Source organism: Periplaneta americana, chromosome 12 (genome assembly GCF_040183065.1).
Source record: "Periplaneta americana isolate PAMFEO1 chromosome 12, P.americana_PAMFEO1_priV1, whole genome shotgun sequence".
NCBI lineage: Eukaryota > Metazoa > Arthropoda > Insecta > Blattodea > Blattidae > Periplaneta > Periplaneta americana.
In genome coordinates, this window is record NC_091128.1 from 104,920,767 (window position 1) to 104,943,403 (window position 22,637).

Genomic DNA, 22,637 nt, shown 5'->3' on the forward strand with positions numbered 1-22,637 from the left:
AGGCTATGTATATTATTTATACTTCCAACTGCCTATTGCTCAATATGCTCTGTCTCTGTGGCAGCCTGTTAATACAGGGAGCTGTTATCTTTTAGATAAATAAATAAAATAGATCATTTAATTGATCGAAACGCAACTTCCGTTGACCTTTTTTTTTGTGGCTTGGCATATTTTTATATTTAGGGTGGGTCCTATAATGCATCTGTTCCTTATTAATTTTGAATTTATAGCTTTATTTTGACAGTATGTTTTAACAAATAATAATGTTAATTGCAACAGTTGACATCACCACAAACGAAAAAATTGACTGACAAATGTTGTACGGCGTATGACGTGGTGTGCGTTATTCGGAACAGAAAGATGTTCTAATATCCGAATAGTCTCGCACTATGGTTGTTGCCTTCAGGAAGCTCATCAAAAACATCTCATGATTAATGTAAACCGTAATTTCCTTACATAAATATCTGTTTCATGTTCAAAACTTTAAAAGTTTAATTATGTGGGGTTTAAAATTAGAAGGATATTAAAAACAGGAACATAACTGGCACAAAACTAACGTCTATGAAATGAAGAACATACCTGCAACTTCGTACAGCGGCGAAAAACTTGATTCTGACAGAAAAGAAACAAACTTCAGGTAATAGTCGAGTTAAGGTTTCTTGGAGTGATACAGAAATCTGAAGAGCCACGTAAATAAATCAGCCAGAGGTAGACGATCAACAATGTAAACACACTAAAGAGCAACTTACAGGCCAGGCTGATTCAGACACATTAAACAAATGGACAGAAGCGCCAAATCTCAAGCACAGAGTGAGAGATTGAAGCTGATTGGTAGAAAATACGTAACATACCACGCTTAACAACATAGACAAATAACAATGAAGCTGATTGGTAGAAAAGACTACGCTGTCCAATGGAAGTGCAAAATGCTTTTCTAGTTGTATGCTGCGCAGTGTTGCCATATTTAGCGATAAGTCGCTAAATCTAGGGAATTTTGAATCAGTCTCGGCGACAAAATTTGTAAAATACGATTAGCGACTTTTCTGGTGATTTTTATATTCTTACACTTTTTCCTTTTTTTTAAGTTAAAACATTCAACTGAAGTCATGCACTTCTTAGTTTTGGAAGAGGCATGAGTGCATGACTGAGTCGTCTAATGATTCATACGTGAAAGCAATGATCTCATAGGCTATATTTGTGATCAGTGATCAGGGGTGAAAGATGCTGATTAAATAATTCTCACGGGTTAGGTCTCTCTCTCAATGGTACTGCTCCAACACCCATAAACGGTGGCAACTTTGATTGGCACGTGACGAGTCGCGAGCTCCAGTTAATTCTTGGTTCTTCCCCGCAACGTGGAGATTTTCCACTCCGAACCGACCCGAGGCAATTGAGTTTTGGAATTTTGTGCCGACAGTTCGTGTGAAGCAAATGAGACTGTAGTTTTTGCTGGTTTTAATATATTTAATATATAAGATTTAAAAAGTGTTAGATTTCACAAAAAAATTGTGATCAAACGCTTAGGTGAAAATTTCCACACTTGCAATTTGCCAGAAAGTGTAGTGTCAATGATTGGATCAAGTGCAGTGTATTCACAATCAGCTGTTTCCACACCCTCCACCTCAACATCACCGCCGTCAACAGCACAATCAGACTCCGCAGAAGAGGGTAACATCGAGGAAATTATATTTTTCTCCGCATATGTATGTTTTTCTCACTTTTATTTAGTGATATTTATTATTAATTTTTAGCGACATTTCTGGGGATTTTTTTAACAAACTTTGGAGAGATTTAGCTACGAGGCGCATCCAGAAAGTAAGTTTCCCTATTAAAAAAAAAAGAACACACACTTTCAGGAAAACATTTATTGGCAACAGGTACAGCAATGTTTCAGCTATTTTTCAACATAGCCACCATCAGAATTGAGACACTTGTCGTATCGTGGAATCAACTTTTGTATCCCTCTGTCGTAGAACTCTGCCGCCTGTGAATGGAACCAGCGTGTGACAGACGTCTTCAGCTCTTCGTCGTTGCCAAAACGCTCACCGGAGGACAGGAATTTCTTGAGGTGCAAGAAAACTTGAAAATCGCTGAGAGCAAGATCAGGACTGTAGGGTGGATGATCAAACATCTCCCAGCCAAATTCCGTCAAAAAAAGCTGCTGTGCGCCGAGCTGTATGTGGACGAGCATTGTCATGGAGGAGCACAACACCTGCAGTAAGCATTCCACGCCTCTTGTTTTGAATGGCACGTCGCAATTTTCGCAGTGTTTCACAGTAACGGTCAGCGTTCACTGTTTCACCTCTTGGAAGGAAGTCATTGAGCAGAATGCCCTTCCTGTCCCAGAACACCGTACACATCACTTTCCGTACCGACAGCGTCTGTTTGAATTTCGTCCTGACCGGAGATCCACTATGCCGCCAATGCATTGACTGCTGCTTGGTTTCCGGGGTGAAGTACGAAATCCAAGTCTCATCGCCCGTGACGATCCTGTCGAGGAACTCGCCGTCATCGTGATACCGTTGCAGAAATGTCAGTGCTGCTCCTAAACGTTGCATTTTATGTTCGGGTGTCAGGTTTTTTCGGCACCCACCTGGCACACACTTTTTTGAACAGCAGGTGCTTAGTGACAATCTCATGCAACAAGGATCGCGATATCTGCGGAAAATGGCTGCTCAGCTCCGTAATCGTGAAGCGACGGTTCTCCATGATGCACTGCCGCACCAGCTCAACACGATCATCATTGATGAGGGACGGTCGCCCACTGCGCTCTTCATCATGGACACTTTGACGACCTTCGGAAAACTGCCTACACCAGTGACGCACCATCTGCTTACTCATGATGTTCGGCTCATAGAAAACTGCTCAACACGATCATCATTGATGAGGGACGGTCGCCCACTGCGCTCTTCATCATGGACACTTTGACGACCTTCGGAAAACTGCCTACACCAGTGACGCACCATCTGCTTACTCATGATGTTCGGCTCATAGACCTGACAGAGCTGCCGATGAATTTGTGCATTAAAGAACTTTATCGCCGACCGAACCTCGCAGGCGGCGGGAGAAGGAATAAGAGCTTCCATTTTGGACCACTGCTGCCACGCTACTGGCACCAGGCGGGACCTGTCCGGCTGGCATATGATTGATACGTCATAGATCTGTTACGCATGCGCAATTGACACGGCTAATTACGTTTACTTTCAAGAGGAAAAAATCGGGAAACTTACTTTCTGGATGCGCTTCGTACTTTTTGTTGAAAAGTTAGCGAGATTGTAGGACGATATGTTGGCAACAGTGTGAATCTGCCGTGTATTTTATTACCTGAATCATTCCATAAAAAGCTATACGTGCTAGTAGTCAATCAGTAGGCTGAAGAGCCAGTGCAGTATGGATATTTACCTTGGTTATTTAACGACGCTATATCAACTACTGAGTTATTTAGCGTCGATGGAATTGGAAATAGCGAGAGGGTATTTGACGAGATAAGACCGAGAATGCACTATAGATTGCCTGACATTCGCCTTAAGGTTGGGGAAAACCTGGGAAAAACCTTATCAGCCCAAGCGGGAATCGAACCCATGCCCAAGAGTAACTCCAGATCAGCAAGCAAACGCGCTACCGCCTGAGCTACTTTGGTGTATAATTTACGCTCTAGTCTTCTTGGAGGACACATATAAATTTAATTTTGAGCCACACTTCGTAAAACTGACAGCTGCATAGAAATATCAACAATCCCATTGACAAGCTTATGATAAGCCTAAAACTGGTTTAATTTTCCAAAGCAAAGACATGATAGTACTTGTATTTTTGTATTTTCAAGTTTTTTAGTATAAAACTAAAATTTGGCCTAATTCCGCTACTCATTTATTAAGGATGCTTAATTCAATACATTATGTAAATATGTAATAAGTAGCACATGTTTAAGAGCCTAAATTATGCAAAAAATTTAGGGGATCCACCAAAATAAAGTACGAACTTTAAGGGGTCCGTGACACTAAAAGGGTTGAGAACTACTACCACAGTCTAGTATATAGGCCTACAGTCACGAAGCTCAATACGTAGTAAATATGCATCCATAGGTAGCTGCTAACCACTAGGATCAGTACTATAGTCTCATCACAGACAATGCGAAATAGTAACAGCACAGTCTATTGTTCCTAGTACACTCATAAACTCAAGCTTCGTGACTGTATATACTAGACTGTGCGACTACCTTAGACCACGACGCCACGGCGCGGAACATCTCCAATCATTACCCGATGGGAAACGAAGTTGAACGCATGCAATAATAGTCTATTATTGTGACAATTTCCAATCAGTAATGAAAGTGATTCAGTCATTTGATGATAGTAATGTTGTAGCAATCAAAATATCCCAAAAAGTATTCAATGATGAGGTAATTGATTATAATATAAATTATATTTGGTCCAATCTTGTGTTTTTGTCAGATGTTATTGTGGCCTTAGCAATATCTGGTGCAGAACTCGCTACTCAAATAACATTGATTAAAAATATTGTTCATAATCTAAATCGTACTGGAAAAGAAATTGAAAAACGCGTAGATAGCCTACAAAGACGAAAATGATATCATTAAATAATAGGTAAATTTACACTGACTATTAAATTCATCACTAGTTTAGAAATACAACTTTGTAAAGGTAATCAACACAAAATAAAAATAATTAATAATATGATCTCTTGAATAAACTGCACTGCTGCCAGCTTCAAATTGTCTCGTTCTTCAGCCCCATCATCCGCCACGCAAATATACTATGTTATGTAGATTGTGAGTGGATAGCAATACTTTTTTCTAAGTCTAATTTTTACTTAAATTGAGTGTTATTACAAGAGCTACAGTCTATACAAAACTAGAAAGGTATTGACAGTTCTCTCTCGCACACGCGGGAAGGGAGCGACGTTGTGAAATTGTGCGATAGTGCAGTGCGACTCTTTGCGCCGCCTATCTGTCGTGTCGGAACTAAGCAGTTGTCACGAAATCATAAACTCATAAATTTGTATTGTACGGAGTCTTTGACCAGATTAATATAATAATAATAATAATAATAATAATAATAATAATAATAATAATAATAATAATAATAAACGTATGAATGAATGCGAGTATGGTACATAGTATGTAAGCGATAAGTTTTCTCCATTAATACCTTACGACCATTGATTTTTTTATACTTAAAACCTAAATTCTTTAAGACAGTATGCAGAGACTGCCGTGGAAAAGATCTGCATCTCGAAGCGAAGTTTGCAGCTTTTTTAACGTAGGATACTCCTTTCGTCGGATTGCATCCTCCTGAAAGGCATCTAAATTTGTCACTCGCTTTTCCACTTTCCTTTTCTTTCCCGGGGTTTTTATCATAATTACTAATTTCATCATAATTACAAATAAATAATAATTTAATAAAAAATTTCAATAAAACAATTAAATATCAATAAATAAAAATTCAAAAAAATAAAATTTTCGGTAAGGTCCATCCTCTTGCTCATTCAATTTAAATTTCACCTTTCCTATTTTAACGATGATGTTCTTTTCTATTTTGAGAGCCTTTGCAGTAATATTTACCACCTGTTGTACAGGAATAAGAGACCCGCCATTGTCTCTTCTTTCTCGAAATAGTCCCGCACATTACAAACCATTTCTCTCGCCTGACTTGTAAGAAAAACACCTTTTTCGTTACTTCTAAACCTCTTGCTGTCCCTTGTAGCACTCCTTTCTCTCTCTGAGCCCGTGGTTCGTCTTGCAGGAGTGATGCCTTGCGACATTGTATAAGTGAAACATACGGACATTATAATACACTCGCAACTAAATTAAATTTAAAACTAAACTGAAACTAATTATACCTTCATCAGCAACAAAATATCTACGAAAACAATAGCCATAACAAAACACCAATACTTTCTGAAACGCAGTAACGAAGATTCAACACTTCCGAACAAAGCAACTGGCTAACACGTGCTCGCTGCGAAACAGTCTGCAACGTCGGCCTGTTGTCATGGTCTCTGATTGGATAATTCGAGCGGTTGCCATGGTGATGCTTTGAAGCCGCTGAACTGTCAATACCTTTCTAGTTTTGTATAGACTGTAGGAAGTTCGTACCGAAACAGTAGATTACAGTTGAGTACAGCGAGTAGTATAGATGCCACCTGCGCCTCGCTCTGCTCCCTCTCGCTACAGACATACAAAGTATGTTCAAATAAACAATGCATATTGGCATTCTGTGGAGCTATGTAGAGTCGTGAATAGTTTGAAGAATATTGTTAATTTATATTAATATTTTAGGTTCTGAACAAAGTGAAATATTCTGTTATTATTTTATTATTTACGTAATGTTAATATTATGGATGATTCCAAAAAAGTAAGCTCATATGTTATTAAATAATTATACAAATAGGAGAGTATAACACGTTTATTTTTTCCCGGATTATTCTTCGTTAAATGTTGACGCCTCGTGCTGCTATGCATTCTGTTGCGTTACAGTCCAAGTTCAATATCGGAAATACGATACGAACTTACTAGCTGTCATTACAATAGAAATAAACAATTTTCTTGAAAAAAATTATGGGTTTAATATTATATGCCACATACGAGATACACTATTAGATTCACCAGTAGTTGTTCACCTGATGATAGTAAGAAATACTGTATCATATTTCAGATTTGCTCCATTAACGTCTTGTGATGAAAAACGAATATTTTCAGAGTAGGCCTACATTTTTTTTCTGAACATAGAGTTTTTTTTTTTTTTTACAAAATGAAAATGTTCATTGTTATGTGTTATAATGAGGCTAGAATCATAATTGTATACTTTTTATGTTATTTTATATGTATGGGAAAATTATTTTAGTTTGGGAGTTACGAAGTTTATAAATACAAATTATTGTTTTTTTATATATTATTCATTTATTATTTTCTTGTTCTAAGGCCGTGGACGATTGGATCAAATGTTTCCTTAACATCCAGCTATACATATTTGTCTTTCTGATTCACTGACATTGAGAGATGCGCTATTGCTTTTCATTCGGTAGAGATATAGTCCAAGCTCACACAACTTAACAGTTTTGGTACCAACTTCGTAGCTCTGGTTATTAGACTTCGTAAGTATGCAAGTTTAGTGTCATTACTTATAGTGTGGTGTAAATTATTGAAGTGTATTAGAATGCCACCACACAAATTAACTTCTGAACAGAAAACTTTTACGTATTCAGGTAGGAAAGTTTAAGTGATTTTAGAGGAATTTCCTAAGAGTCAGTTACACATAGGGATATATTATCAAGACTTCTTTGACTAAGAGAAACGTCAACTGTACGAAATCGTCGAGTTATAACAGAAGCAAAACTCAAATCATAGAAATATAATAACGTTCCCCCAAAAGAGTTCTTACGTCGACTTGCACAGAAAATAAGCGTCTAAAAATTCTCAACCTAGAAAGAGACTTGTTTTTAAAACCGATATGTTACAGAGTGTCTATAGAAGTACAACTGTATGACAATATAAGTCGAGTGAATTTCTGTAATTTGATTTTGTACAACATTGATAATACCATTGTTGCTCCGATGAAAATTTAGGTATATGATGTGCTGTAACTGCAAGAAAAAGTAACAGGATCCGCTGTAACTGCAAGAAAAAGTAATAGGATCCATATTTTATAAGATGCCGTAAATGCAGAGAGGTGCCGCACACAAACACTGGTAACGCATCTCGAACAGTTTTCGGGGCGATAATATGCACATTTCGCAGCATAAACAATGTCTGGAATTCGCTACTGCATCCGAAAAAAAGTCGCCATAATTTACAGAAATGTGAGAATGTATTAAGGAAAACAATTCTTGAATACAAAGATTACAATTACAAGTAACTGAGAATAGCAGATAACACTTTATTTCAGATTGCATTAATAATTTTTAATTGACAGCTTTTCCCTGGCTTTTAAAGTACAATATGTATCAAAACAAACAGTATTTTTTTAAGTTGGTTATTTAACGACGCTGTATCAACTACTAGGTTATTTAGTGTCGATGAGATTGGTGATAGCGAGATGGTATTTGGCGAGGTGAGGCCGAGGATTCGCCATAGATTACCTGGCATTCACCTTACGGTTGGGGAAAACCTCGGAAAAAACCCAACTAGGTAATCAGCCCAATCGGGGACCGAACCCGAGCCTGAACGCAACTTCAGATCGGCAGGCAAGCGCCTTAACCGACTGAGCCATGCCAGTGGCTAAAACAGTATTGAAAATGGATGTAACTAGTAATCTATAAACCAAAGTTAAATAAAACGCTTTAATAAATCGAAGCATAAACATGTGTTTGTAAAAAAAAAAAAACAGTTCACTGACGCCTCGTTTTTTCTTTTTTTCCTTTTTTTTTTTACATAAAAACATACATTCAAAATGTGTTTCATTATTTTCTACATAACATAAACAACATTCCGTAAATTCTTAAACATGTTTGTAAATAGAGGTTGTTGCAGTTGGTGAAAAAAAGACACTAACTTTTCCCGTAATTTCACAATATTGTTGTCGCTGAATTCTCCATAATATGAACGCCTTTAACATGCCCCATAAATAGGCATCGAGTGATGAGAAGTCAGTTGAATGCGATGGGTAAGGAAAATGTGTTCCACTGGAAATTATGTGTTTCTCAAAGTGTTCCTGGAGCAAAGTGAGTGTGTTTATGACTGAGTGGCTGGTGAGAAACACTTCCTGTACGGCTTGTGAAACATTTAACTTGTAATCTGAAATATGATCTAAATTTGGGCCATCTGCACGTCCAAGTCCGTAAGAACAGAAATAATACTAAATAATAAAGATATTTTTCTCTGATGTGAGGAACATAATAGCAGTGCTAAGCCAAGCACTGAATCTACAATATGTCTAAATATTCCGATGTATAAATAAATACCTGGTTGCTATGAAAACATGCGCAGTAGCCGACCGATAATTTAAGTACCGGTACTGTTTGTTTTGGCGCATAGAGTACTTATTCTATTTGTTATTACGAGAAATGACTCTCCACAACCTGTTTCTCGCCTCAGGTTGTAGAAACTTATTATACTGAATAGTCAACGAAGATTGGAAGTAATAATAATAATAATAATAATAATAATAATAATAATAATAATAATAATAATAATAATAATAATAACTATCTCTTGGCCAAACGTTTTTCCGTCGATACGAACTTTTATTACATTTATCAGTTTATTCTACATAAGCATAATATAAAGAATCACGGAGAAAATCGTCTCAAGATTCTTGAAGTGATTTTCCATTAAATGTTTTTGAAGATAATTAATTATTTAACAAAATTATTATATTTATGCATTATTCCCGTTATAAATTGACTCATAGATACTAAATATGAACAATATCGTGCAATAATTTAGAAACCGCTGTACACAGACTGGCACACTACATTCCCAAAACATCTTCTTCGATGTCGCAATGTGTATTTCCGCGAAAATCTCTAAAAGTCAATTTTTGCAACATCACAATATTTTTAGTAGGTTATTTTACGACGCTTTATCAACATCTCAGATTTTTTAGCGTCTGAATGAGATGAAGGTGATAATGCCGGTGAAATGAGTCCGGAGTCCAATGCCGAAAGTTACACAACATTTGCTCATATTGGATTGAGGGAAAACCCCGGAAAAAAACTTCAACTAGGTAACTTGCCCCGACCGGAAATCGAACCCGGGCCACCTGGTTTCGCGGCCAGACGCGCTAACCATTACTCCACAGGTGTGGACTTTATATTTCGTGAAATAAGAAAGTAACCAAAATAAAAGGAACAGAACACATCTACCTGATTTATGAACTTACTGTTGATTGCATGCTGAGACTGTTCGATGCTGTCGATGCAGACACTAACGCAATTCTAGCATTGCCGCATTGTTCTCATACAAACATCTAGCAGAACTCAGCAACTTTGAAAAATATATTTGCTGCATCACCAGTCTCAGTTCAATCCTTTCAACCCGACAGTGTTTGGTCTCTTGAAATCTGAGTTCGCAGTAAAATTTATATTCCTTTCCGGGCTAAAGTATACTCTTAATTATCAATATTTATTTGAATGGTTTTAATTGTGAACGATTAAATTTTTTACACTTTTTTGTGATGTGCATTGGATTGATCTATTTTCTAACTATGGTACTTCGGCCCGTTTTCGGGCCTCTCAAATCTTCTTCCTCCACTCTTCTCTATCTCTTGCAGCTGCTACTGAGTTCCAAATAAAGATCATCTATTTCAGTTTCTGTAATCCGTAGATATGGAAATGAATATTTTCAGTAATTTGTTATTTTCAAATATTTGTTCCAGAAATGAAAAAACATGTTAAAGCGATAACCGAACATCAGTAAATGGTTAATGATTATTTAATTGTTTTCCCTTTCCAATGCCAGGTGTTGACTTACTTACATTACACCCAAGACTCCCAATCTAGGAGGAATACAGCTCAATTGCAGACTCTGCACCGTAGAGCGATTCCCTTGGTACAACATGGGAGGTGGTCTACAATGCACCAGTATGAGGGAAATGGGAGTACCCAGCGAAAATCTATCACCAAACACCGCACAAATTCCATTTGAACCCACTGAAATTTGAGCCCGGGTTACCAGAATGGAAAGCCGACTTTCTAGCGTCTAATCATTCGGCTAACGATGCTCTTTTTCTAATTGATAATTAAATAGGAACTAACCATTATTTTACTTGCATATTATATGCTTACGAGTAATTTTTGTATTGTTTTACCTCGATCATTTTATATCGATTTACAAATCAATGAGGTGTAGTAGGTGATAAACGCCTAAATCTCTGGACCAATACTAGACTATCTCACTTTGCGAGCCTTCCTACATTCAGCACGATGCAGGACAAGCACAAGATGAGGGACAAGACCTAGTCCCGTAAATCTTTACGTGAGTACATTTTTTTGCATCTTGTCAGCAATACAACATCGTACAGTTTTTTGGATATTTGTCCATTAATATAATATTACATTCTTCTAAACAAATAAGCATAATTCATTTGTTCATATTCATCAGAATGATTACCTATTAAAAAGCAATTATTTTCTTCTTGAATATATTTCTTGTACAAGATAAAGTGAAAAATGAAATGTTGTAAAGGCATACATATGCTTCCAAAAATGATTGCATTACTTAGATAAATGATTTTAAATTACTTAGATAAAAGTATTACTATCTGCAGAATTGCGCTTCTGCGTAATTTACAAGGCGATTTTCTATAGCAAAACACTTCTGTAAATACTCGTTTCGCCATCAGTTATAAAAAATGTCATTGTCATCATTACCATAGCCCGGGTTAGTTCACGATGCAGCGTGCAGTATCCATTAAAGAAGGCGGCCGTTCGGCGAGAGGTATTATTCACAGTACCGGTACTACAGGAGTAGTAAGCACAATAAGCCTCAAGCTGAGGAGCAAGCCTTCGGGCCCTTCTCCGTAAAAAAAAATATACTGCAAAGGAAAAACGTTCAACACAAACTTTAAGACACACAAATAAATTTCAAATTAAGCGTAAAATATTCTGGTCTACGAGTAGGCCTACTCAAAAAAAAAAAAATAGTTCTACCACAGTCTAGTATATGCAATCACGAAGCTTGAGTTTATGAGGGTACTAGGAACAATAGACTGTGCAGGTACTATTTCGCATTGTCTGTGATGAGGCAATGGTAGCGATCCTAGTGGTTAGCAACTATCTATGGATGCATATATATTACGTATTGAGCTTCGTGACTATATCCTAGACTGTGGTTCTACCTTTCCTTAATGAAAGCTACCAGTTCAGAAGGCAGGTACGTTAGTATTCTGATCCCGGACTGAGATCGGTCGTGGGTGCGCTTGGACTAATTATCTAGTTGGATTCTTTCCTTAGGTTTTCCCCAAACGTAAGGCGAATGTCAGGTAATCTATGGCGAATTCTCGGCCTCATCTCGCCAAATATGATCCCGCTACCACCAATTCCATCGACGTGTAATAACCTAGTAGCTGATACAGCGTCGTTAAATAAACAATTTCATTAATGAAGAGAAGCCAGATGTGTTACACTTATACTAAAGTTGTACGATTGGTAAGATCAGTGTCTGCTATGAACTGCGTAGTGTGCTATCTGCCATTGGCTTCATAATCTACTAACAGTATTCAAGAATGATAAATTAGAAGATCTAACACTAAATGTTTATATCTGATCTATAGGTCAATCAAGTTACCTCCAACTGTCTAGAATATGTCCTGAAATGTAAGTGTACGTTTTAAGCTATTCTGTTGTATAACTGCGTATTTTTCCTCAATAGGTATGGTGGGGGGGGGGGGGGGAGCAACTTGGGAATTAACCGTCACATAAAAATACAACTCCATCTCTCCTCTGCTCTTATATTCACTTTGTTCTTTGTATTTATCCTATTTTTCTTATATTCCCTTTGTTATCCTTGTCGTCCCCTTTTCGAAGTAGAACTACGTCTTTGTCCTCATTAGGTATAGGGGAGATAACTTAAGAATTGAACGTCACATAAAATACAGCCCCTTCTCCCTGCTACTATTTGTATTCAGTGTAGGGCATTATTCGAATTATGTTTCATCTAGATGATTATTCGAATAAATACACAATCAAAATATTTATTTAAGATTGATTCATTCGTGAATAACGAAGTATTTATCAATCGCAAATGAAAAAATTATTCGTTATTTTCAACCATTGTCAATAGCGAATAAATAATTTCATACAGTTTTGTACTTTGCGCTGACAACTGTCAGCAAACAACTAAATAAGTGGTCAAATTTTTGGACGAAAGGATTTTCAATAATTGCTCTTAATGGTTATCACTAGACTTCGAAGTTGAGGCACATTTACTCTGAAGTGAAGTAGGCTACACACAGAATAATACATTGTTTACAAAGCAGCTGGCAAGGTAGTCCCTCCCCTCATACATACATCATGTCAGTTAGCTGGAACAACACAGGCTGAGCAAGGAAAAAATGAAATGTTCGTCTGAGGGACAAACGTAAATATTACGTTGGTTAAAGTACATTGTATTATCGTCCCTACGATGTACAAACGTAATATTTTTCTGAAGCCTATAAACATGGCAATACTATTTACAAAGGCACTTAGTAACAATTTTTACTACTTTGACTACTTTATTACTATTATTATTATTATTATTATTATTATTATTATTATTATTATTATTATTATTATTATTATTGCTGTACTTGTTCTCAGTCCTGCTTTAAAGGAAATTCAGGTCATATCTCATTGTATAATAATGAGTAGCAAATAGCCAGTAAAGATTTCGGATTTTCAAAATATAATTCATTAAAATTTAATATAAAACTAAGAACAATGCATGAGCACTACTCTTTGCATTTATTCATTACACACGACTTCACAGTTGCGAGTTTTGACACCGCTTCAGACAGCAGGTGAACGTCCAGTGAAATCACCTGACTGCAGTACCATCAGTCGTTGATCTCAAATTTTGAGCAGACTCTGCAATACTTTCGAAGTGAAGAATTAAGTGACTTTGCTTTTACAATAATATTAAATGCGTACCTAAATTACTAAATAAAATGACTTTTCTTTGCAGATATAGAAAATAAATTGTACATGATGCATCCCCTTTTTTTTTTTAATGTTGTAAATTTTCTGGTCCTGAAATCTTATTTGTAGCTTTACTAAAAAATCATGCTGTTAGTAGACTCTATCACTTTGTCTATGGCCATTCACCGACTTCGTGTTTATCATTTTATACAAAAAGTTTCACAAGCTTGACTTTTGCGTGCAATACAATCTTCCCCGTGTAACTGTTATTTCTCGTTTATATCCTAACTTCAGGTGGTGATCTAAAGAAACAAATTATGTGACCTATAGGATGAAAATATTCTGTACTGATTAAGTCACACACACGTCATGAAAGTCATCGTTTCTTATTCCTCAGTTAGCCACTGCTACCTATAATAAGAATGACAACAAAAGGTTCTCTTGCCTTTTAAAATTATTTGTACTTCGCATTGTGATTTCAACTTGGATGATCACTTATTTCCGATGTCAAATATTTATGTCAATGATGCCCTTTATCACCTACCCTATTCAACATATACTTGGAGGATTTGGTGAAGAATATGATAGGGGTGATAGTAGAAGAAAGAAGAATAAAGTGCGAAAGATTTACTGATGATATGGCGTTGTTAGCAGAAGAGGAAATGATACTAAAGGATATGCCACTGGAGCTAAATGATAGCTGTGAGCAGTAGTATGGAATGAAGATAAATGCAAATAAGACGAAAACCATGGTCATAGGAAGAAAAATAAAGAAAGTAAACTTGCGAATTCTAAATGAGGCAGTAGAGCAAGTGAACAGCTTCAGATACTTGGAGTGTACTATAAGCAGTAACATGAGCTGCTGCCAGAAGTCAAAAGGAGGATAGCAATGGCAAAGAAAGCTTTTAAAAGAAAAAGGAGCATCTTCTGCGGACCTCTGGAAAAAGAACAAGGAAGAGACTAGTGAAGTGCTTTGTGTGGAGTGTAGCATTGTATAATGTAGAAACATAGACATTACGACGAAGTGAAGAGAAACGACTAGAAGCATTTTAAATGTGGATATGGAGAAGAATGGAGTGTGTGAAATGGACAGACAGAATATGAAATGAAGCTGTGTTGGAAAGAGTGGGTGAAGAAAGAATAATACTGAAACTAATCAGAAAGAGAAAAAGGAATTGGTGGGTTACTGGCTGAGAAGGAACTGCCTACTGAAGGATGTACTGGAAGGAATGGTGAACGGGAGAAGATATCAGATGATAGACGACATAAAGATATATCAATATAGGGATCATATGCGGAGAGTAAGAGGAAAGGAGAAAATATGAAAGATTGGAGAATGCTGGATTTACAGTGAAAGAACACTTATGTATGTATGTACATTATGTTGTAAGTTCCATAGAGAACAGTTGGGTGAAAAAATGAATAACTTCCAATTTATTAATGACTGTAATATCTGTAATATCTAGGTGAAACTATATATACATACAAGGGTTAGGGCATATGTTATGGCAACTATTTTGTTGTGAGAATTCGAGTGTGGGTGGAAAATGTGAAATATACAGATGAGAGGACAAGGAATGGACGAAATGTACGGACATTTAACAACATGCCAACATTTTGCTCCTCATGTTTATTATGGTCGTTGCTATAACATTACAGGGTTTCTGTGCCAGAATCGTAACAGCACACATACCCATTCTAAAGGCCCTCAAAGTAGCTACCCACCTCGCGACTGTCCGGTATGGAAGAGCATTATTCCCGACAGCTTCTGTGTCATTCTCTAACATTTCTCCCACGGAGAACGGCTTTTTGATATACGAGCGTTGTTCAACACAGGTTACATCCATCCTGCACAGCGCTACACTGACAACTGATTTAACATTATTCTCTGTTCTATTACAGACAATCACAGAGGCATCTTGTGTTGTAGACACACACTATGACTGCATGGCTTTCATGCGACATATGACATTTTTTGATACCAATCCTTACCTTTGAAAAAAAAAATAGTTGCCATGACTTATGTCCCAACCCTCGTATGTATGTGTGTATATATATATATATATATATATATATATATATATATATATATATAGCAGTAGTGCAGTCCATGATGGAATCTGTAGTCTGGTGGTTGGAGAAGCTTACTGGTGGAAACAGTGACCCTTGTGATTGGTATTTGTTATTGTCTAAGCCTACTTAGTAGCATTCTGCACCATAGCATCGTAATCTAAAGAGACATGCCTGAACTCATGTAACGGAATAAGTACTGGTTCGGACTTTCATGGGAGAAGAAATTTTCTCATAAAATTTCGCCATGTAGGCCTACTGATATAGGACCAGTGTCCACATAGGATTATGAGGAATCTGGGGAGCTACAGTAAGTAGTGAAACCTGGTACCAGAAACCAACTATAATTGCTATGGAGAACATCGTGTTAACCACACAATACCCTGGTAATAATTGGAGTCCACACCTGTGGAGTAACGGTTAGCGCGTCTAGCCGCGAAACCAGGTGGCCCGGGTTCGATTCCCGGTCAGGGAAAGTTACCTGGTTGAGGTTTTTTCCGAGGTTTTCCCTCAACCCAATATGAGCAAATGCTGGATAACTTTCGGTGTTGCACCCCGGACTCATTTCAACGGCATTATCACCTTCATCTCATTCAGACGCTAAATTGTCTAAGATGTTGATAAAGCATCGTAAAATAACCTACTAAAATAAAAAAAAAAATAAAAATAGTTGGATGATCGTTCACTTCTGCCGAGGCATGTGGGCGTGAGGCCAGCAATTGGTTGGTCGGCCTTGGTCCTCTATGGACTGTCGCATCTAGGATTATACCTCAGTAACTTCAAGAAGTGAGTTAAATGTATGTTGTTGTTGTTTTCTAATGCCAGGCGTTTGACAAAGTCATGTGACCTCTTGCACTCCAGTATTTTTCAAAGATATTGTCATGATCAGCCACTGAAGTACAGATTTTGAGGTGTTCCGAATCCATTTCTTGATTTGAATTGCACAATGGGCAGTTAGGAGACTGATATATTCCAAATCTATGCAGGTGTTTGGCCAAACAGTCATGGCCTGTTGCCAATCTAAATGCAGCTACAGACGATTTGCGTGGTAAATCAGGAATTAACTTTGGATTATGATGCAGAGAGTTCCATTTTATCCCTTGAGATTGTGTTATCATATTTTATTTGTTGAAGTCTAAGTATGTAGATTTAATAAATCTTTTCACAGAGTAATAGGTACTGTACCGGTAGTTTTAGTGACAGGTCTGTAAGTAGCAGTGCTGCCCTTCTTTGCTAAAGCATCCACATTCTCGTTTCCCAGGATTCCACAATGGGATGATATCCATTGAAATACAATTATTTTATTGAGTGTTATTGAGAGAGCATTTTAGTTATTTCTGCTGTCTGAAATGAAAGTATGTGTCTAGAGACTATTGATAGAATATCTGCTTTGGAGTCTGACAATATAACTGCATCTTTAAATTTACTGATATGGCATAGAAGATACCTAAGACGAGTTAAATGTATTCATTGCTATGTTTCCTATCATCTGAATATGAGAAGTTATTGGGAAGCTAGGAAGAAAATTATTAATATCAGTATCCCAGATAACCACTAGCAATCAACTAACTAACCAGAATTTGAATACCTCTGAGGTCAGTAGTGCTACTTACTGTTGTTTTTACTTCCAATGTATGAACATTGCGAGGACAGAAGTGCAGGCAAGGATTTGCAGGTACAGTGACACAAACAACTCGATATAATGTGACACATTGACAGGATTAGCTTAGAGCTGATTCTAATGAAAGTATTCTGTTTATGTTATCTGATCACATGTGTTTACTATTGAGTCACATGAGTAACTCGCTTGTCTGCCATGTGAACTCAAATGGTTGACTGATACTATACCGTATTCAAGATATGGATTGACCAGATGACAACAAATATGACATCAACAATAAGACGCAAGCAAAGCATAATTTACTTCACTCTACCCTATTATCAAAGCAGTCTGTAGCAAGGAGTGGAATTCACTGTCCACTTTTAAATATTTGATTGTTTGAAAGCATTTCAACAAGTTTCAATTGTCTGTTCAATAGTTACGTAGAGTTGAAGTGTAGAGATTAGACCACCGAAGCTCCCCTACTGGTGTCGCCTCTGCATGTCACGAACACTTTAAAAATAAAATGTTCTCTTACGACAGATTTCACTATCTTCAGAAATATAGCAACCGAAAGGGGGGGGAGGCAAAAAACAAGGAGCTATCACGAACACAATATGTAATAAGGTATTACTGATGGTAGTAAGGGTTATTCTTTACATTTATATTAGATTTGTAACAGAAATATTTATTCATCTACTTTATTATAAATTGTTTGTACAGAGCATGCAATAAATTTCACAAAAATACAAAGTTCATACTGGCAAAATGACAAGCACCTTCTTAAGAAAAGATAAACACATATAAAATTGAAAGAAAGATATTCTTGCATCATTACAATCAGAAACTTTCATATAAAGGTTACAGTGTTTTGTCATTTGCCTTTACTTCAATACCGGTAACAAGATCTTTTTGACAACTTAATCTTCCGCTTATAAACCAAGTGTTTCTACATACAAAGTGGCATCTAATTGCGTTCTCCGATCGTTCAGACAAATAAATTCTTCATAAAATAAAACTATTTCAACTAATTCTTTTCAACGTCATTTGCATTTCTATGAGATCAAATATTTTAAAGTTTTTTTTGTAACATACATACAGTCCAAATGCATATAAAATGTTTCTGTATTAAATTAAAATCTCTTTAAAGTTTCCTTACTGAACTCTCTAGGATTTCTGCATGTTTTTATAGTATAAATACACTGCATAAACTTGTATTGCACTGGGGACATAAAGGAAACATGGAGCTAACTTCGTGCATCTTATACTCTTCACTAGATAAGATATGATTGTTCTGTGAAGAAGAGTTTCGTTTGGACTTTTTTTACTGATGAAAATATTTTTATTCTAATTTTTATACTTATTTTTATAGTTTTAAAATAAAATAGAAAAATAAATAAATTCTCGTTTGGTAAAAAAAAAAGCGTCTCCTCTTGTAAATTTTAAGTGTGTTGTACAATCTTCTTGAGAAGAAGAAAGAGGCATCCAGATATTTGGAGCTCTTACAGGTATCCAATTTTCAAGACTAATTGACCAAACAGGATAAAAAGGTCCCAACGTGTGTAGCTTCTGCTTTTCCTCCTCGTCATCTTCCACCTTTATTTCTCCCTCTTCCTTCTTCAATAGCAGTCGTCTTCTTCTTATTTGATGATTAATACATATATTTCCACGATTCAAAATGGCGTGCTATTTTATATATTTTCAGTCATGAAAAAAAGTGCAAACAAAACCTTTTTTCATACAATAGTCACATATAGGCCTACGTTTCCTTTAAAAGCTAAGACTATTATGCCACAACTGCTTTAAGCATCAGAGAAATCACTTCCATACTTCAAGCTCATAATTATAACTGGAGACATTTTCTAGTCTGTGGCCAGTTCATTCAACCAAATGAATAATGCAGCTCTCGCTATGGCATATGTACAAGCCATCATTACACTCAATAATTTTAACCAACTATCTCAAAAGATCTTAAACAATTACATTAACAAATTTAGCACTGCACGAAACCCAGAACGGTACCGGACACATTTTTACCAATGTGGACGTCATCTTGAAGACTATAAATTATGAATTAAATATTGTTAAAACGCCTTTTGTTAAATGAAAATGAATAAATTGATTAATCAATTTCTGTATGATACATCCTATCACAGACCATGATATGTGAGGATGCTGTACAACCAATGCTCTTATCACTGGTCTAGTATGTATGCTATCAATATAGTGGTACAGACCTAAAGAAATAACAATCCATAAAAAATATAGATACTATAAATATTGTACATTTAAGTGACTATAATTTTTTTCTCAAATAATTTAAGTGCGGTATTATAATCCACAGAATTACATCCAGAACTTTTGAAAATTACGACTCATATTTATTCTTAATACATAATAGGAAATAGGAAATAAATGTCTATATAAAAGCAAACTGTCAAAAATAAAACTTTAAATTTTGACTTTAATATTTGTGCTTTGCTGGCTAACAAATATCTGTGGTGAAAGTAATATCTACTAATAGCCACTTTATAAAGCCTTTGACAAGGTATTTAATGTACAAGATCTGTAACATTATTATATACATACAAACAAACAAAACACAGAACTAATCTTTCAATAAAGACAGAATCCTAGCACGCACGTTACAATCACACATGTAATTACAGAAAATAAAACATCATAATACCAACAATTCTGTTAGCTTCAAATAATGTAAATAATATCACGTTATTAGATCTATGGGAAGTGTCCTATTACCGTATTGTTGGTATTTTTATAAAATTTTTAAGCTCCAAAATGTATTTCCAAACTAGGGTTCATCTTCTCATCAGCTATTATTCTTTCATTCAAGATAACAGCTGTTTGAAGGTAAATATGCAACACAGATTATGAAGAGCTAATGCAGAGGAAAATACTAGTCATATGAAGGGCAAATTAGTATAACCTATATACAATATTCCTGTTAAAAGGCAAAATCGGTTTTGCACTTCAACTGTAACAGACGTCACAGGTTAGTGCAGATAGTAGTGGCAAGATGGAGGTGGATTTTATGAATTAAGAAAACATATTTGCTTTCAAATACCACAAAATTCTACTTCCTCCAAAACAAATTTAAGCTCAAAATAGGTGAGGATCAAATATCAGACTACATTTAGGACATTTCGGGTTCAATTGAAGTACCGGTATCAGTAGAAACTTCTTACAATTTTACGACTTACTCTCCAAGAAGATTCTGTATTAGTGTGTAATTTTAGAGTTAGTAAGACTGGCATTGTAAGGCTGAAGAATATAAGCAGGCGTAGTATAGCACAACGTTTAGAAACTGAGTTACACAGACTTTGTACGCTAGTAAACAGTGGCAGATGATGATAAACTGTCTTCAAGCTGAACAACTGTTTTGTTCTATCCTTTGTCCACAAGTTACATAGCGTGTTCTCTTGTCATTACAATCTTATATCTTCTTCACATATCTGACTGACCTGGACCTGAAACACACAATTAACATAAATGCAAATTGGAATATTTTGTTGTTTTAATCATATGTGAAATATGTAAATATAATACAGAAATTTGTATCACGTATAAATTGCATTTTATATAATTTTGTAACGAGAAGAAGAATGGAGAGAAAATGAAAAAAAAACTGAGTGAGAGAGGACAGATGTGTCTGACATTTCGAAAAGATTTGTCATATAAAAGCAGACTTGTTTGAGTTTACGTAAATATAATATCGGTGAAAATTAATGAGAAATACATAATGTACAAAAAAAATTTACATACCGGTAATGAAATTAGTTTCTACTGAAAATCAGTAGCATAATTACGAATTATTCTTTTAACTGGATCTAAATAATTATCACGCTTACTGATTTACGAATTAAACATTAGCGAATGTGTTTAGATCAGATACAGAAATGAAATACTAATATTGATTTTACATATTTTCAGTTAATGGAATTAGTCTCAATAACGAAACTAAACAACAAAAACCTTCTTGCAGATTATTAATATTGGCAGTATGTAGTGTCTATATTTTTATCAGTTACAAAATTCTGATCTCATATAGTTGACAGCACTATTTTCAGTACGTACTTCTAGCAATATCTGCCCCACTCTACGTACTGAAGATCACAATGGATGACATGTATGACAATGATACATGTGTAGCAAGCGTAGTAACTTAAGGACTTAAAAGAAAGAGAAACTAAACATTTAAGTTATTTCTTCTAATAAATTTGACCTGTGTATTTTTTTTTTTTTCAGAAAAAGAAAATGCACTGTCAATAATGTTAACAAGTTTATGTCAGTATGGCAATTTTTTTAATTCAACCAATATAATGACACATTGTCAATATCGATCTTAAGATGCTCAATACTACTGACAATATTTCTGTGAGGACAATAATATTGTCAAAATTACCGATCTATAATGGCTCCTTAAATCATAACTACAGACTTCATTGCACAATATGGCAGAAACAATATTTAAACTATTAGCATAAATAATAGTAAGGGAGAACACAGCACAATAAACAATGAGGAGCAATAATTACCGAACATTTTGATACATTACGGTATTTTTAATTATAGGCCTGTGAATTCATAAGAACAATTTAAACGTGCTAGTTATACATGCCAGTATGTGGTAATATACACGAAAAACTAATAAATATCGCAATATTGTAGCTTAAAATAATAAAATTGAGATGTATAATAAAATTAATTTAATCATTTTCCAACATTAAAGAAAATAAATGTTTTATCGCATAATTTGAAATATATACAGCACGTGATTAGTGTCATATGTTCAATAAAAACGCTGTCATAGTTATGAATCACATGTGTATATTTGTACAAAAAAAATATATCTGATAACTTAAGATGTAAGTTCTCTCATTCACATATGCAAACTTAGCAAGGAGTGCCGGTATGCATTAATTTAACTTTCTGGGTAATAAAAGTTATGTTATCCATTTTGAATCTTGCGTACACCACTTTTAACACTTGATTATAATTAATTGATGAACTAGTGGACTTACTCGTGTTAAATATTTAACACGAGTAAGTCCACTAGTTCATCAATTAATTAATTAAAAGTTATGTGTAACACATATTTTTAATATCTGCCTAATTCTTCCAACTCTTATTTCCTTAGGGTGATATATTTTTATAGACAAAAATGAGAAATTATTTATAATAACATAATGACTTCGTCCCAATCTGCTAACTGTAAGATCATTTGTATAAAATGAAAACAATACTATCTTAAGAATAAATCGATCAAAAATTAATAATCTAAAGAAATAATATAATTTATGAATACTTAATATTGATTAATTTATTAGTTTATTTCTTAATTTAAATGTGCATGTGTTATAGTGCATTATCA

At 35.4% G+C, this 22,637-nt stretch overlaps 1 protein-coding gene across 7 annotated transcripts in view; it reads right to left on the reverse strand.

Moving 5' to 3' along the window:
* Positions 1-17,930: 17,930 nt before the first annotated feature.
* The window catches only part of LOC138710756 (uncharacterized), a 290,182-nt gene continuing 285,475 nt past the window's right edge, over positions 17,931-22,637 (reverse strand). For all 7 annotated transcript variants that reach the window (XM_069841855.1, XM_069841853.1, XM_069841854.1 and 4 more), the window contains one exon: positions 17,931-20,733. The gene's annotated coding sequence lies outside the window, so the exon portion shown is untranslated. The remainder of the gene's footprint in view (positions 20,734-22,637) is intronic.